Source organism: Felis catus, chromosome A1 (genome assembly GCF_018350175.1).
Source record: "Felis catus isolate Fca126 chromosome A1, F.catus_Fca126_mat1.0, whole genome shotgun sequence".
In the NCBI taxonomy this organism is placed as follows: domain Eukaryota; kingdom Metazoa; phylum Chordata; class Mammalia; order Carnivora; family Felidae; genus Felis; species Felis catus.
The window spans coordinates 200,966,409-200,983,166 of record NC_058368.1 but is presented as its reverse complement, the minus strand read 5'-3'; positions in this window follow the sequence as shown (position 1 = coordinate 200,983,166).

Genomic DNA, 16,758 nt, shown 5'->3' with positions numbered 1-16,758 from the left:
CACCACGGATATTCATTTTTATCTTGGGTTTTCTCTCGGGGGAGATTTCCGCTCTGTGCCCCATAGTCTACCCATCTACTTCTTTTCACGTGGAATGGATCACAGCATCAGTTGGATTCCACAGCATTTTACTACATCTCTCTAGTTATATTCTTTTCTTGCCATGAAAGACACTGCTCAATCTCCTCTGCCTGCGCTTATACCAAATAACTATTTCTCTTGAGCAACTTTGGGTCTGGTGGTTCTGTGTCCTGACTTGATTGTGAGGTGATCCTGTTCTGGCAGGGAGTTTCTGGAAAGCAGCCACTTGAAACCAGTCAGATCAGACATAGAAAGGAAAATGTCACAGGCAGTTTATTGTCATGGTGGAGGGAGCCACCAGAATTTATGATTTAAGGGGACTTTCCACTCTTCCAAGAATACATACAGTGGAACCGCCCCAGAAAGCAAAAATTCAAACCTCTTAATTTTCAAAAAGATTGTGATGTGAGGGTGGGGAAGGGAGAGGATATGAGTGTGATGGCTTTTACATATCTTATCCCTATTGTGTAAAAAATGTTCTGTATATTGATCAAGTGCCTTTAGTATTCTGGACCTTAAAGTTACAGAAATTTATTTTGCCCCAGGATAAAAACAATAACATGATATTTTCTCTTCCTTTTCTATGCTCTCATTTTAGAATAAGTATTTATCATTAAACTATATATCAAAGTACTGCCAAAAACTTTATAGGAATGTGAGTGAGAATGAGTATGGGTAATCTAGTGAAATATGCATTGTGTACATGACGAATAGTAGTGAGTTCTAGAAGAATGGAAATAGAATGTAAGAGATCAGAAATTTTCAACCCCCCTTCATCATGCAACTAATTTCATCTCATTCTGGACCATGTCCCTTCAGCTTTTTAGAATCTTTGCTTGTTTAATTTCCTTGGCCTAGAAAACTTCATTATTCTTCTCCTAGCAGCAATTATTTTCCTCTTCAGAAGTGGGTCAGAATCATCCTCTCCAAAGAGTCTTTCTTATTTTCTTACTTGAGGCTAAGAAGTCCAAGGGTATTTGGGACATACAAGTATTGCTTTGTTTGTATGTGTATGTGAGGGTAGTTCATTGAGAGCAGGGAGTATGCCCTAGTTCATTATTCACATGTCTACAGCACAGAGAATATCCTATAAAATTTCGTTGAATGCATATGCAAACCTGTATCTTATTCTTAAATATGCTACACATTTGCTTTGTGAAGCAGGAAATACTAATTAATTTCTCCAGAATCTTGTCTTTGTATCCATACAATATTTGGCAATTACCTTCCAAATAAAACTTGCTGATTATTCTAACAATATGTTACCCTTTTGTATATGTGTAAAAGTGAGGGTTGGAGAGGAAAATTACACTAAGACTCTTACATTGTATCTATTATTTTGAAAGAGAGGTCTAGGGGACAGAAATTAAATTTTAGAGTCCACATAGTTATACTAGTACACAATGGTATATTAGTATACTCTAGCAATAATTCATTCACTAGTTTTTTCTTAAGACTCTTAGGGCTGATGAATGGACCTTCCATAGAGCTCAGTGTACTCAAGTGAGTAACTTGTTCACATCCACATATACATGGGACACAAATCCCTTGCTACCTAGTGGTCTATGCCTTGCCACTTAGTGCAGCAGAGTTGAGATCAGTTTTTGAAACTGATCTTGTTCGGAAATGTTTTCCTAGACATAACTAACTTTGGATTTTCTCTCCTGCACAAATGTTGACTTTGAATTATTGTGCTATGTCCAGTCTCAGCTCACTGATTCAGCTCTATTGCACTAAATAGTGTGTAAGAGGGAGGTGTCTACAGTCATGCATACATGTGTTTAAATCTTGATCCACTCTCCATGTGTTCTAGGGTTTCCTGAACCTCCACGTTCCTTTTATGGATTAAACACAACAAGTGATACAAACTTCGTAGGTTTCTTGTGAGGATTATAGAATGCTAAGCACAGAGCATGGAAAATTGAAAATACTCAATTAAAGAGAGCTGTGACTACCACTACCACCATTGCTGCTATTATGGTGAATATTCTTACTACTGCTATTTCTAGGGAAACATGATCTCAGGTTGGAAAGCTGTTGGAGGTCACCTGACTCAACTCTTCTGTTTTCTACTCAATCACATATTTAAATTTTTTCTAGGGGCGCCTGGGTGGCGCAGTCGGTTAAGCGTCCGACTTCAGCCAGGTCAGGATCTCGCGGTCCGTGAGTTCGAGCCCCGCGTCGGGCTCTGGGCTGATGGCTCAGGGCCTGGAGCCTGTTTCTGATTCTGTGTCTCCCTCTCTCTCTGCCCCTCCCCCGTTCATGCTCTGTCTCTCTCTGTCCCAAAAATTAAAAAAATAAAAAAATAAATAAAATAAATAAATTTTTTCTACATTGTCCCTGATACATGACTATCCCATATAGTCTTCTTGTCAAATTTGACTTGAAACCTGCCCTAACTGGGAACTGTTTAATTCCTATGAACATTCGTTTTATCTTTGGATAGTTCTGACTGACAGAAAGTGTGTCCATGTATGTGCATATGGGTCTATGTGTTCTGCATATCCACCGTATGTGCCTTCTGTGGACATCACCCATTGGGTTCAGTTCAACTGAATGCGGGTGTCATGGACCAGTTATAGTCCTCTTTCCTTGTGACAGTTCTTCACGCATGGAAAGGCTGCAATCATTCTGGCTTCCAGATCCGGGAAATCAATTTTTGATATTTTCAAATTTGAAGATGTTTCCATTCTGACCACCACCCCTAGACATGCTCTGATGTTTCAGTGCCATAAAGAGTATGGCACTGGATCTTGACAGATAGTTTAGGGTGATTATTGCAGATGAATGTTTCTTTAGCTATTTTTGCAAGTCTCTTCCATTGTCGATTCATATTAGACTTACAGTACACTACTATACCTGAGCCTTTCCACTTTCAAATCTGCAGAGATATTTTGTTGTCTTTCTTAACTTAATGTTAAGAAGCTGGATCAAAAAGCAAAATCAGTGCACATTCTTATCCAAACCGTTTTTAAGAAACTGAGTAGGACAAGACTGAGGGTAAAGCCTTGCAAAATATCATTCTTCAGGATAAAAACAACTGTAAATAAACATTCTTCTGGTATGGTCTTGCTCTCAGATTTATTAAATGTTTCCTTACCACCACATGTATGGCTCTTCACTACTAGAGAAACCATCAGAAATGTTGTCAAATGTATTACAAGAATTCTGATATGCTAAATCTATAGAAGTCTCCGTCTCTGCCTGGATAGTGACTCGGTACAAAATGAGATTTACCTCTGTCCATTTGTTTGCCCCTGCTGACTCCTGGCAGTCATAGTTCTTTCTCTATGCTCAGAAAAGATAATTTTAAAATCTAGTGCAGAATTTCTCTAAATATTGATTATGGGGTTACATAGGTATGACTCAAGAAATGTATCACTTTTTTGAAAATTGAAACTTTTTAAAAAATGTTTTATTTATTTTTGAGACAGAGAGAGACAGAGCATGAGTAGGGGAGGATCAGAGAGAGAGGGAGACACAGAATCTGAAGCAGGCTCCAGGCTCTGAGCTATCAGCCCAGAGCCCGACATGGGGCTCAAACTCATGAATTGTGAGATCATGACCTGAGCTGAAGTCGGATGCTTAACCGACTGAGCCACCCAGGTGCCCCCGAAAATTGAAACTTTTTAATAAAATTTCAGGAAACACATGCACCCTATATTCTTTCCCTAACTAAAATGGTTCAATAGTACTCTAAGTACCATTAGTATGTAAAATCATCTAAATTTATTTTGTTTTACTGTCTTACAATAAATGTAATTTTGCCCTTCTCATTAAAAGGTTGATCTTTCCATAGAGAAAAATATAATGATAGAAGGATATATACATACAATTGCTTACATTAATTACTACTTTGTTTGGCCCTAGCTTTGGCTGTGAAGTCAGCATGATTATATTTTTCACTTCTCACTGTTCACCTTGGTTATGACTCCTGTAGGTATAATTTATATTTCCCCAGAATTGTATCTAACCCACTCTAGAAGAAACAGAACACTATCTTTGAAATTCTTTTATAATTATTAAAATGAGAACATGTTAAAAGGAGAGACAGGAAACAAATGTTTAGAAAATAACCACTGGCCATTTTGAATGAAATATAAACTCTAGACAGTGATTCACATGTTAATTTGTTTTAGAAAATCTGATTGGGTTAAGCATGAGAAGGAAAAAAATGAAAGACATCTTCAACTGCATTTAACAAATATCTCTTTCCATCTTGATTCACTCCCTCAATCAACAGACATTTATTGAACAGTTACTAAAACTCATACATTGTGTTGGGGACACAAACATACTGAAATGTAGTCCTTGACTGCAGATCACTCACAGTTTAATAGAGAAAAAATCAATAAAGAGCAGTAGAGATGTACTTTATTGTTCTAGGTGCTATGACGAAGGTGAGCGTAAGAAATTACAGAACATTGAAGAATCACTGAATCCAATTGGCAATTGGGAATAGGTTAGAAAGCCTTCTTAGGGAATATGACATTCCAGATAAGAGTCAAAAGACAAATAGAGAATAGCCAAACATAGGTAGAAGGGGTAGGGGGAACAGAAGTGGAGCATAATGAGATTAGGAAGCAAAGAGGTTGGGGAGGAAAGGATTTCTAGAAATACGAAGCTACATGTTTGAAAGCATTGACACATACTGCTCGGTGCTTGGGAACTCTAAGCCCTTGCATGTAACTGAAGAGTAAGGTGTTTGTGTGACCATGTGTGAGGTGGGTAGGGAGGGGAGCTGCAGCAAGGTATGGGTCTAGAATAATGAAGGAACTCCTCTACCATGTTTCATCTTTATAAAATTTTAAGAAAGGGAATGACATGATCAGATTGGTATTCTAGAAACAACAAATTTGCACCACATTACTCAGGATGCACAGAGCGTGTCTGTGACAGTTGAAGGCACTAACCTGTTCTACCCGTACGGGTTCAATTTCTACGACTCAATATGGAAGTGGTACAAACGTATTTGCAGTGGCTGCCAAACCCTAAAGTCAAAAGACTTTCTAAGCAGCAGATGGAAACTCTAAGACTTCAGCAGAATATTATGTAACCTATGTGTGCCCTCTAGTCAGTGTTGAAGATACTGACTTTATCTTTTGTTCTATTCAATTTGACACAATTGACCTACTGTGAAGAATCATATAAATTCCCAAATCGTCTGGGTGATCACATGGTGATGCAAAAAAGCACTTGGAAAAACATACCTCCAAGCTGATGTGTGAAAATGTGTGCAAATTATTTAGCCTTTTCTACAAATTTAAGAGGGAAAACTGTTTTCTCTAATGAACACGTAATGTATTTTTCAGACAAGCAAATTATTTTTATTAAACCAAAGCAAGGGGATAGTTATAATTCACTCATCTGAAGGTTATTCATCTGGCATACTTGCTTCTCTGGAACACAGCTAAGAACTCACAGATAAAGAGAAAAATGTCTTGTGAGAAGTCAAATAAATATCCTAAGTCTCCACATCAAAGCTTGTGTAACTTCCTAAAAATGTTTTCACATCTCTGTTCATCAAATCCTGTGGACTTCTATGTTATCAAAAATCTAAACAAGTTTGGTAGTCACGGTAGATGATCGATGACACTGTGACTGAGCGTATTTGTGGCAGGGGGATGTTTGTATGCGGGCTTTAGAGTTTGATTGGGCTCATTTTGGAGGCATAGATTAAATAGTACTTGATGGCAGGTGAGAAGCAAAAATTAGAGACAAAGAAAAAAATCCTGAAACCACACCAAAAAAGAAAAAAAATCTTTCAAATGGCCGTAATCTGTAGCCATTTATAGCAGGATTGTATCTGTTCAAAACAGACATCTAATTCATTATGTTGACTTTTTTCCAAGAAAATGTGAAAGGGTTCATTTTTATGAGGTTTTTTCATACCAAATGACCAAAATATATTAAAAATATTCAAAAATAACCTTCAATTATCTCTAAATCACTCACACTGAATCCCTACTACCAGATACTGAAAGGATAAATGAATTTCTGCAGTTTTTGTTTAAATAATAATTTACATTATACATGTTCAACATAACTTCTCATTAAAGCATCTATTAACAGTAATTTATTGTTGGATTTTTCAAAGTATTTTCTATAATAAAAATCAATAGTTCTAACAAATGGCAGGGAGCCCAGAGCTCAATGACACAATACTGTTTTCTAAGTATTTATTATGTGCTTTCTGCTTGGTGCTAAACTTATGTGGTTTCATTTAATATTTATCATAAACATAAGAGGCATATATGCTCAGCTTAATTTAAAGATTTGGAAACTGAGGCTTGAGAGGCTGGCCCAAAGTGACAAAGATAGTAAAGTAACCGAGTCTCACTTCCAAACCCAGGTTTGCATTACTAAGTACTTGATGCTTTCACTGCACTGTTGTGTATCTTCAGGGCTTCTGAATTCCAGTGATTGGCATGCTTACAGATGACACATTGAAGCCTTTTAGGGGATATGTATCAGGTTGCAATTGGCTGCTTCTCCCCAGCATCCAGTTATCTACTCAAGTGCCAAGCTGCTCTATCTTTTATCTTTTTAACACTTGCCATTGTCTGAGTGTCTGCAATTTGCTGCCTGGCACTGGTTGGAATAAGAAACAGTTGTTGCTATTGTTGCCCCCAACCCTACTGTAAATCCCTTTCATTGTGGTCGTTGCTGCCACCACTGTTTCTCAGCTCTGTAGATTACCATACCAATTGATCACTTCTCTCCACTCTTGAAACTCTACTGTGTAATGTGCAGTTTTGCACATGAGCTGTGAATGTCACCACCTAATGCGAAGTTCTACATTATTCCATAAGAGTAAAGACCAGAGTTCACTAAATATAGCCTTTATTTTTCAACGATTTTGGAACTATATTTGTAATTACTGGATATATTAGAACCATGTCAACCATCAAGACTCTTATTAGGTTATTTCCATGTCAGAATAATTCTGGAAACCTGAGAATTTCTGAAGATTGAGGCTAGCCAGCAAGCTATTTGAGTGCGTGTGTGCATGTGTGTGTGTGTGTGTGTGTGTGTGTGTGTGTGAGTGTGTGTATGTGGTAAATGAAAGGCATAGCAAAAGAAGAATGAGGAAATTTAGGGATTTAAAACTAAGATTACTCAGGTCTTAATTAAATTAATTAAATCCCAGGAAACTATTTACCACCTTTATTTATGTGGTTCATTTAAACATGATTTAATTGCCAATAGTGTAAAGCAATGTTGTGATTATAAAATAATGTATAAATTAAGGTGGACAGTTTATCAACAAAGTCACAAACCACTAATGGATTTGTGGAGTGGATGGTGAGTAGAATTTGAAAATGTGATACAGTAAATAGAGACTAATACAGAAAAATTCTTTGATGTAAGGTTCAGTACAGATTGTGTTCTGCTCCTAAGAAGCAAGGCACTCTATAAATCACTCCTAACAAATAGGGTCAGGCATACATTGTCATACCTCAGCATAATTCTGGGGCAGACATAGACAAGGCTAAGGGCTATAGCAACAGACTTCAAGTTCAAGCATAGGCATTTGCAGTCTTAGACAAGAATCCTTTCCATTGGATGTCTTGTTCTTGACACCATTCAAGGCTGAGATTAATAGCAACCTATAATATTCTTTGATAAAAGAGAACACAAGAAACAAGTAGTGTTAAATGTGAAAGATAACAGGGAACAGGAAACATAGAGACATTCCTCTCATCCATAGTTAGCTCAGATTTTCAAGGTCACTTTCATGATGAAATATTGAAAATTAACACCAAAGACCACACTGTGGACACACTGTCATATCATTTTAGTTTATGTACTGATAGTCTTTAGAGAACACTTCCTTATGCATGTTCCTGACCATTGTATTCTTTTACGTTAGCATTTGGGAAATACTCCCACTCAAACTCACACTCTTCCTGGGGACTTTTGCTAAGCATTCTGGGACACAGTGATTTCTATTTTCCATAGAGATCTTATAATCTTCACTACTTGCTTTGGTCCTTGAATATATATTACCTTAAAATATGTGGTATTTTCAGAAATTTAATATGAATCAAAGTAGGACAGTTTTTGATGGGGGAGTAATTAGAAGCAAAGAGACTATATTAAAACATATGTGCCTAGCTCCTGATGAAGAGAATTGGAAGAAGAGAGAAAAAGTGTACTTTTATGAATTCTTGGTATTCATAAAATGTAGAATTTAAAACGTGCCAACCAGTTTTTTCAGAACTAACTTCTAGAATGTTTTCCATAGTAAAGTCAAGTCTTTGAAAAATACTTTTTTGTTTTCTCTAAAGTTTGGAGCCATCTGCAGTGTGATCTAATGCTTTGGGTTTTTCCCCAAGTTGGTTTATATGTATAATGTGTCTCTTGAAAGATCTAGACCTTGTTATCTACTGCTATAGTAGGATAGTATTTTTCAACATGTGTTTCATTGAAATATTGTCCAGCTAGACATTCTTTGATTAGAGCCTCTAAGTGAAATGACTTTGAGAAATGCTGCCTAACCGAAGCCCTTGTGTTTGTTTGTTTTAAGTTTATTTTATTTTGAGAGAGAGAGAACATGAGCAGGGTAGAGGCACAGGGAGAAGGAGAAAGAGGATCCCAAGCAGACTCTGTGCTGACAGGCACCCCAACCTAAGCTCTTGTTGATCAGCATTTAAAATATTTGTCATTTGGGGAGCCTGAGTGGCTCAGTTGGTTAAGCATCTGACTCGACTTCGGCCCAAGTCACGATCTCACCACTCATGAGATCCAGCACCCTGTCGCTGAAAACATGGAGCCTGCTTAAGATTCTCTCTCTCCCCCTCCCTCTAACCCTCTCCCACCCTGTGTCTCTAAATAAATAAATAAACTTAAAAAAATATTTGACATTCTCTAATATGAAAATATACATAATTTAAAACTATACCAAGCTCTCTTTAATTAGAGATCAATTTTCAATGAATAATATTAATTCACAATTATATAAGGAATTTTTGATATGGCGCACTGTCATTCTTAATGTCTGTAACACACATCACAGAGAACGATGTATTTTTAAGAGAAGACTTGAGTGTCATCACAGCTTTAAATATAACCCGTAGAGATAGCCTGTTATCACCACTGTAACCAGTTCCCTCTTTCTATCTTTCTATTTCTTCAATCACTTTGGGAAAGCAAATCCCAATGGTAGCATGCCATTACAACAGAAGATGATAACAAAAAGGCTCAAGTAGGGAATGCTCAACTTTAACCTGATTTTGCTCTAATCATTTCCCACACTATAGCCTAAATGTTGCTAAAATAACTCATTAATTCAAGAAAAAGGAACCCATCATACCAGTTAAAATTGCAATTTTTTTAAAAAAGCAAAGTGAATGAGTTCAATATAAGTATCTTGAAAGAGACATTTAGTAAGTCTTAGTCTATATTAAGTCCTCTTCTCTGCTCTCCCCACCTGAAATATATTTCAATTAAAAGACATTGCAACTTCCATAACACATTAAACACAAATTGACAACCTGGGCATATTTCAGCTTTTGTCTTTGCTTTCAACTGATTTATGTGAATGCTGTTCTGTTAGGTGCTGTGGACATGAGTATTCCACCCTGGGAGTGGCTATGTCATTTGAAATTTGCAGATTACACACCAAGAAATATGAAACAAAAGGAAAAAAGTACTTTTCAAAAGTTTAATTTATTAATTCCTACCTGTCCAAACCTTGATGTCCAGTTCTAGGTACAATTCTTAGTTTGGCATATATTTACCTCTTATATCATCTAGTTTTACTATATTTTGGAACATTATGATAATGCTTTCCAGTGGTTAATATTTTTTCAACTGCAAATACTGGGTAACATGACCAGGGGCAATGTGTTTCAATAGATTTAGGGAAGAATTTTCAAAATTTTAGATAGGACAGTGCCTAACTGAATGGAATGAGGAGAAGAGTATCCTAGAAAAATACTTTTTTGGGTCTTTATTATCTTAAATATATAAAACAGGTTTTCTAAACATTCTAATTGTGGTAAAATATAGGAATATAAAATAGTATCCTAGGTTTACCTTTAATTTTCTAAGTTTAAGAATACAAATTTTCTAACTCTTAAAAACCTGATATTTAGTTTCATCACGCCTCTTCAAAACTGAGGTCACAACTGTGCTGGCTAACCATAAAGTTTTAGCTGCATTTAGAGTGAAGGCCACATTGTTAAAAAATGCTGACTGTTCTAAGTCACTGCTCGTTAGAACCACTGACATGAGTGGCGCTCTGAAGGGGTCCATGTGTCTTCCATTCTCGACACTTTCTTTCCCGTGGAGTAAATAGGGTTGACTGTATCTTTTGCTCATATCTACATCAACACTGCCCAGAGGAACATCTTATGTCACACATTTTGGAAAATATATAAATATATAAATAATAGTAAATGATTAGTATATTCAACTTCAGTGTAGCTCTATTGTTTTTAAATTATCAACTATGATATAATTTATTCTCATTCGATGAAATAGACAGCACTACCAAATTGGAAGTCCAGATTAAGAAAAACAACTAAATTGCCACAGTTTTACTTCGCTGGTATTTTAAAAGCCAGATGATCTAAGAATATACACATTTACTTATCTCACAAAGACGTAATCACACTGTCATCCATTTTTGAACCACGAAAGATGGATAGTATAACATGTGCTTAAAATGGATTCATTAATTATCAAAATAGATAAGTGTTTCATCAGGTATATACAGCAGATAACATTTATCTTTTCTCATAGAAGAAAAAAGATTAAAGTAATTCTTGGACTCATATTGGGGAAGAAAAAAGCCTGCTCTACTGAGTCTTTCATAATATGACACCAGGAAATAGACTTTGCCACATATGGTAGAGTCACACAAGCATAGATGGAGACAAATTATTTCATATTCAACTGGGCAGCTGATTGCTGAGTAAAGCCATTCATTCCATCATAAATATTCCACAGCCTTTATTTTGTTACTTTATAAACATGGAGCCACCACAAAAATAAACAATAAATGTTAGAAATTTTGTTTTTTTCTGACACGTCTCTCAGAAATTGCAGAAGATTCTCCCCCATAGAATGCAACAGGCTGTTAATAACAATGGTAAGCTGTAACATGTAACCAATCTCAATGGTGACCATTGTAATGTAGGGCATTGGACTTGCAGGGGAATGACTCATCAACCGATACCAATTGATTCTTTCCATATTTTAAGTATGACAGATTAAAATAAACAATTTTTACATTTCTCTGAAAATTGAAAAGTTCTTATTAAAACAATTTTCTTCTGTTACATTTTTTCTTAATTAAAAATTTGCTTTTTCCTCATAAAGTACTTAAAACTTAAGAATTCTATACACTTAAGTATATTTAAATACACCTGAAGGGAGAAAAATAATATTCTTTTAACTGTTGTCAATTTTAGTCAGAAATAAGTGGGTAATAGGAGCCAGTAGGCAAAATGGAAGTGAAATCTACTTTCCACTGGAAAATAGCCGGAAATTATTTAACAGAATGTATAGTCATATTTTATATGGGTTACTAAAATCACTGATGAAATAGATTTCACAAATTCATTTATCTGCTTTCTCATGAGTTTCTCTTAGATTGCTCAATTGTTGATTAATAAATGCCTCTTGATTGTGCTTGTTCTGTATTTCACATTCTTGAGTTAAGGAGCACTTAGGTCACATGACCAAATATAGCTCTACCCCTTTTCAGGTTCCTGTACTTTGGGGCTGAGAATATCTTGCAATGTTTTCTAACAAGTTAAAAACACATTTTATGTACAAGAATTGCATGTTTCTATTTATACACTTTTGAATGGCTTATCTTTTGTTATGTATTGTAAAATATTATATTCAGTTTGTTTATGCCATTTGCTAACTGTAAATGACTCATACACAAGCATCCTATCGGAGCATGCTCTATGAAAGCCGAAAAAACATAATTTCTGTTGCCTATTCGTTTTTAAATAACTGATAGATGCAATACTTGTGTGTTTGTGGCATTCAGTTTAACCACATTACCTTACTGTCAGATTTACACTTATAAAATTCTATGCAATCAAGTAAGTTCTTTTAAACCTAGTGTATATTGTGATATTGATCATGCCAAATGCTTTGAATTGTAACACCACTGACTGGATAACATACTCCTCTCCATGTTGCAATTCACTGAATAATGTATTACTGCTTAGGGTGGAGACACATGAAATAATTCAGTTGTTAGTAAACTACTTAAATGCACTTTGCCAACCTGAGTGAAACAAATGTGTGGGGATATTAAAAGGAAAATACCAGAAATGAAAGCAGTCAGATTTGTGTGTTCTTTAATTTTAACTGTACTCTACTAGCAGAATTCAAGTTTGCCCTTTGAATCATTATCAATTCATTTGAGGACTCAAATAAACATTGATAAAGGGCTCCAGGGAAACATAAATGGCAAGAATGCTCGGAACAAGAATACAGACACAGGCCACTGTTTTGGGAAGACAAAGCTTTTCTCGCTAAGGGTGTGCTGATGGTTTGTGTTTCTACAGATTCTTATGAATGTTTTAATCCATAAAAACTTAAAATTAATTCAATAAAGAAAAGAGGAAGTTAAATAACTTAATCTCTTGCTATTTTGCTAAAGCTGAGGTAAATGTCTAAAAATATTATTTTAAAGTTATTGAACTTTTAGTGCACAGTGTTACTGGGAATTATTAACACAATTCTACAAAAATTAAAGAATTTCTGAACCATTCTATGAATTACTAGATATATTGTGGCGAATGCCAACCATGTCCCCCAAATTGAAATTACTCACAGTTTACCTACTCAGTAGTATTGTTTATGTTCAACTAAGTTTAACTGAAAATATTCAAAAACTAATTTTGTGAAAAATATTTTTTAAAATAAACTTTTAAAAATATAAAGTGTTATAATAAAACATCAATTGAAAAGAAGAAAAACAAATAATAAATAAATTCCTGGAAATAACCTTTCTAAAAACACTGAAACTTTTTCTTTTTATAACATCAAGTTGTACTAAATATTTCTATTCGTGTGTACATAACCAAATATTTCAGTCCTAGTTCAAGGGTTAACGTGCATGAGGTTGTAAAATATATGACATGTGGAGAGTTATTTTATTCATTAAAACGCATATTTTTCTACAGCAACTATATTCCTTCACTCTTAAAAGTCAGTGTAAATAACGAGCGAGTACAAAATTCACGAATTATGTTAGATTTAGCTTGCAGCAGATTGAGTGACAGCCATTTTTCTGCACATCTCCTCCAGCCTCACTCCAGATTAGAACGGGCACCTTCCCCTATGCAAATGAATATCTAATTAGAGACACCTCCCAGTCAATAAGCCACTTTCTTATCACCAGTTATATTACCTGACAAGCCCTTTCTCTCCAGTCCTGGCCCACCAAGAATCTTCATTCATTTTCTCTTCTTCTTCTCTGCAAAGTGAACTGATCCCGCATAATCCCTGGAATAATGTAGTTTCTCTTGTGGAAAAGCAGCTTCCCTCTCCCCCTTTTACATCAAGCTAATGGAGCCAGTAGGTATCCTATTGATCTTTTCTCTATATGGTTTCCACAAGGATTTGACAGACTTCCTTACAGGTTAAACATCCAGGCTTTCTGAAGTGGCTATAAAGCTTTGTTTTTGATTTTTCTAACTTTTTTTTTTGAAACCCTTGCTCATCTGTAATCTTTAAAAGCTCAGTTGATGCCATGCAGAGCAAAGCCTTATTTCTTTGCAGAACTAATCTAGACACTGTCTAGTGTTGAGTACAGTTGTCTGATTCAAATCTTCTGTTACAAAGCAGATGACATCTAGCTAGATGTCATGAGAAGAGCCTAACAATGACAATTCACTTATCCCTTAGAAAGAATCAATTCTCCCACAATGCATCTGTCAGAGAACTCTCACTCAGTAAAAGCAATTTTTCTAGCTGTCTGACACTGTAATTGCTCTTAAATTTTCAATGAACGTTTTACAAGGACTCCCCTGAACCATGATGAAAAACTTAACTTTTTTCTAAAAATGAGAGGCTGACAGGATGAAAGAGGTCTTTCTCTTTAAAGCCTTGCTTGCTTGAGTAGGAATTCTTTCATATCATCAACAAGCTGTTGAATAGAGGATAGATTACTTTCCATTTATTTCATCAATCAGATTAAAGGCTCTCCTTCACAATGCCCTTTAAACAAGAGCTGTTTATGATGTCCTCCCAGGTTTGACTTTAATGTAGTATTAAATCACTATGGACAGTGGAGTCGGTAAGGAATATAAATATGATGAATATCTGACAACATTTAGGTATTACATATATTTTCATCATTATCTTCATTCTTGTCATAAAAGAGAGGTAAACAGAAGATGAAAAAACACTTATAGATTTGCTAATTTTCACTCTGAAAAAAAAATTCAACACAATTTCCTTTTATGGATTAGTAAGCAGAAATGCCAAGCATAGCAGTGATTTTTTTTTTCTCTCAGACCAGTAATTTAAAAGAAAAAAAATTAGTAGAAATTTCTTCATTTCTGTTCTTTTCTAAATACACAGTTACAAGCTTGAAAGACAGAACTCTGAGTCCACACGTTCTTTGTTCCTTCAGACCTAAAGAGTGGTATAGATAACCCTCTATTTCAAGATTTTCAAAAGTAAAACAGGTCCAAAGGACTGTTTATGATTTTATCGACAATATGACAGTCTTTTCGGAGAGCTGTGTGTGTCAAATAGGTTAAAATCATCATTTTTGCCATGTATGTGTGCATGAATGTGCGTATTTCGTGAGTAAATGACAAAAAAATATATGTATCAAAATTCCTTAATTCAGATATATGATGTAGCTGTGATCCAACCTTCCGTTTTGGGTACACAGTGATACTGAAGCTGTTTTAAGATAAAAATATATTTTAAATTTCAATCTCTAATATGAATTACCCAAGAGTAGAAGGAAATTATATCGTTATTGCAGAGGTTTAAAAATGTCAAATTGTGGAGAGGAGTTTTACAGCGATCTCATCCTGTCTTCTACCGTATATATGCAGCCCCTGAATGACTGCTCTGGTATTTTCCCATCCTCAGCTGGAAAATCTTCAATAACTGAAATTTCACTGCATCCCCTGGCAGTTTAGGTATTTTCTCACAATTCTATGTGTCAGAAAATATTCTTCTGATACTGAGTCCCAATCTTTATTCTATGATATATTACCCATTGTTCTGTAGGCCATTGTTTTTATATAAACCAAATTTTACAATATATGATACTTGAAACAATAAGTATTCAAGTATTAAGAGAGTACTTTTTTGAAGACAATTCTCTCATCCTCCCCACCTTTCCTTTTGAAGGTAATCACTGTCAGTTCCTACAACAGTTTTTTATGTATTCATTGCAACAATTTAATAGGAACAAATCACCCAGGCATTTCTTCTCTATAATCTCATTGAATCCTCAATCAGTATATCTATGATAGACATGTCTTTTATTCAGAGAAAGAAAATGAGGCAGGAAAAGATTAAATAAATTGACCAAGTCACGTAGTTAGTAACTAGAGAGTCAAAATTTAAGCCTGCATTTGTCAGGCTTCAAAGGCCACCATCTTTACGTATTTTCACGCTGTCAATAAGCCTTCTTATGGCACTGCCCTTTTTTATTTGCTTTCTGATTTTGCATTTCTCTAAACGTGGCAACCATAAAAGTGATAGCAGGAAAATAGGGGACACTTGGGTGGCTCATTGGGTTAGGCTTCTGACTTCAGCTCAGGTCATGATCTCGCCATTTGTTCGTGGGTTTGAGCCCTGCGTCAGGCTCTGGGCTGGCAGCTCAGAGCCTGGAGCCTGCTTCGGATTCTGTGTCTCCCTCTCTCCCTGCCCTTCACCGCCCTCTCTCTTTCTCTCAAAAGAAATAAATAAACTTAAAAGAAATTATTCGTGGGGTGCCAGGGTGGCTCAGTCGTTTCAGCATGTGAATTTAGCTCAGGTCATGATCTCACGGGTTCGTGGGTTTAAACCCCGCGTCAGGCTCTGTGCTGAGGGCTCAGAGTCTGGAGCCTGCTTTAGATTCTGTGTCTCCCTCTCTCTCAGCCTCTCCCTCATTCACATTCTGTCTCTGTCTCTCAAAACTGAATAAAAATGTTAAAAATTTTTTTTAAAAAAAGAGAAAATAGGGTGGGGTGCCATGCTTCAGACAAGAATTATAAGGACAATGATCAGAATGGTGGCCGTGGGTATAAACATGATTGGATAGATACCTTTCTCTGTGTCTTCCATCTGTTTCTCCTTTCCCCCTTCCTTATCTCTTTCTTCTCTTATTCACACACACTCACATGCATTTTTGTTAATTTTCTCTTCCGTCATAACCTTGCCATGTGTTATAGCATCTAAGTCATTGATAAAATGTTTGCAATAGGTAGGGTTGAAAATTGCACTTTTCAACATTCCACTGAGACACTTTCCTACTGGCTAGTAGAAATCCATTAATTGGCAATATTTCTGTCACTTACCAATTCCCCTGGATAAATCTAGTTGTCAAGTTCACTCTTCTCAATGCATCAACAAGAATCTCACTATAGGTTCTATCAAATGCCTGTATTTCATAAACTTTGTGTTTGGCATTATCCTATTAGGACTGTACCAGAAATTGTGGCTAATTTGGTGTGATTTGTTTTAGAGATCAGA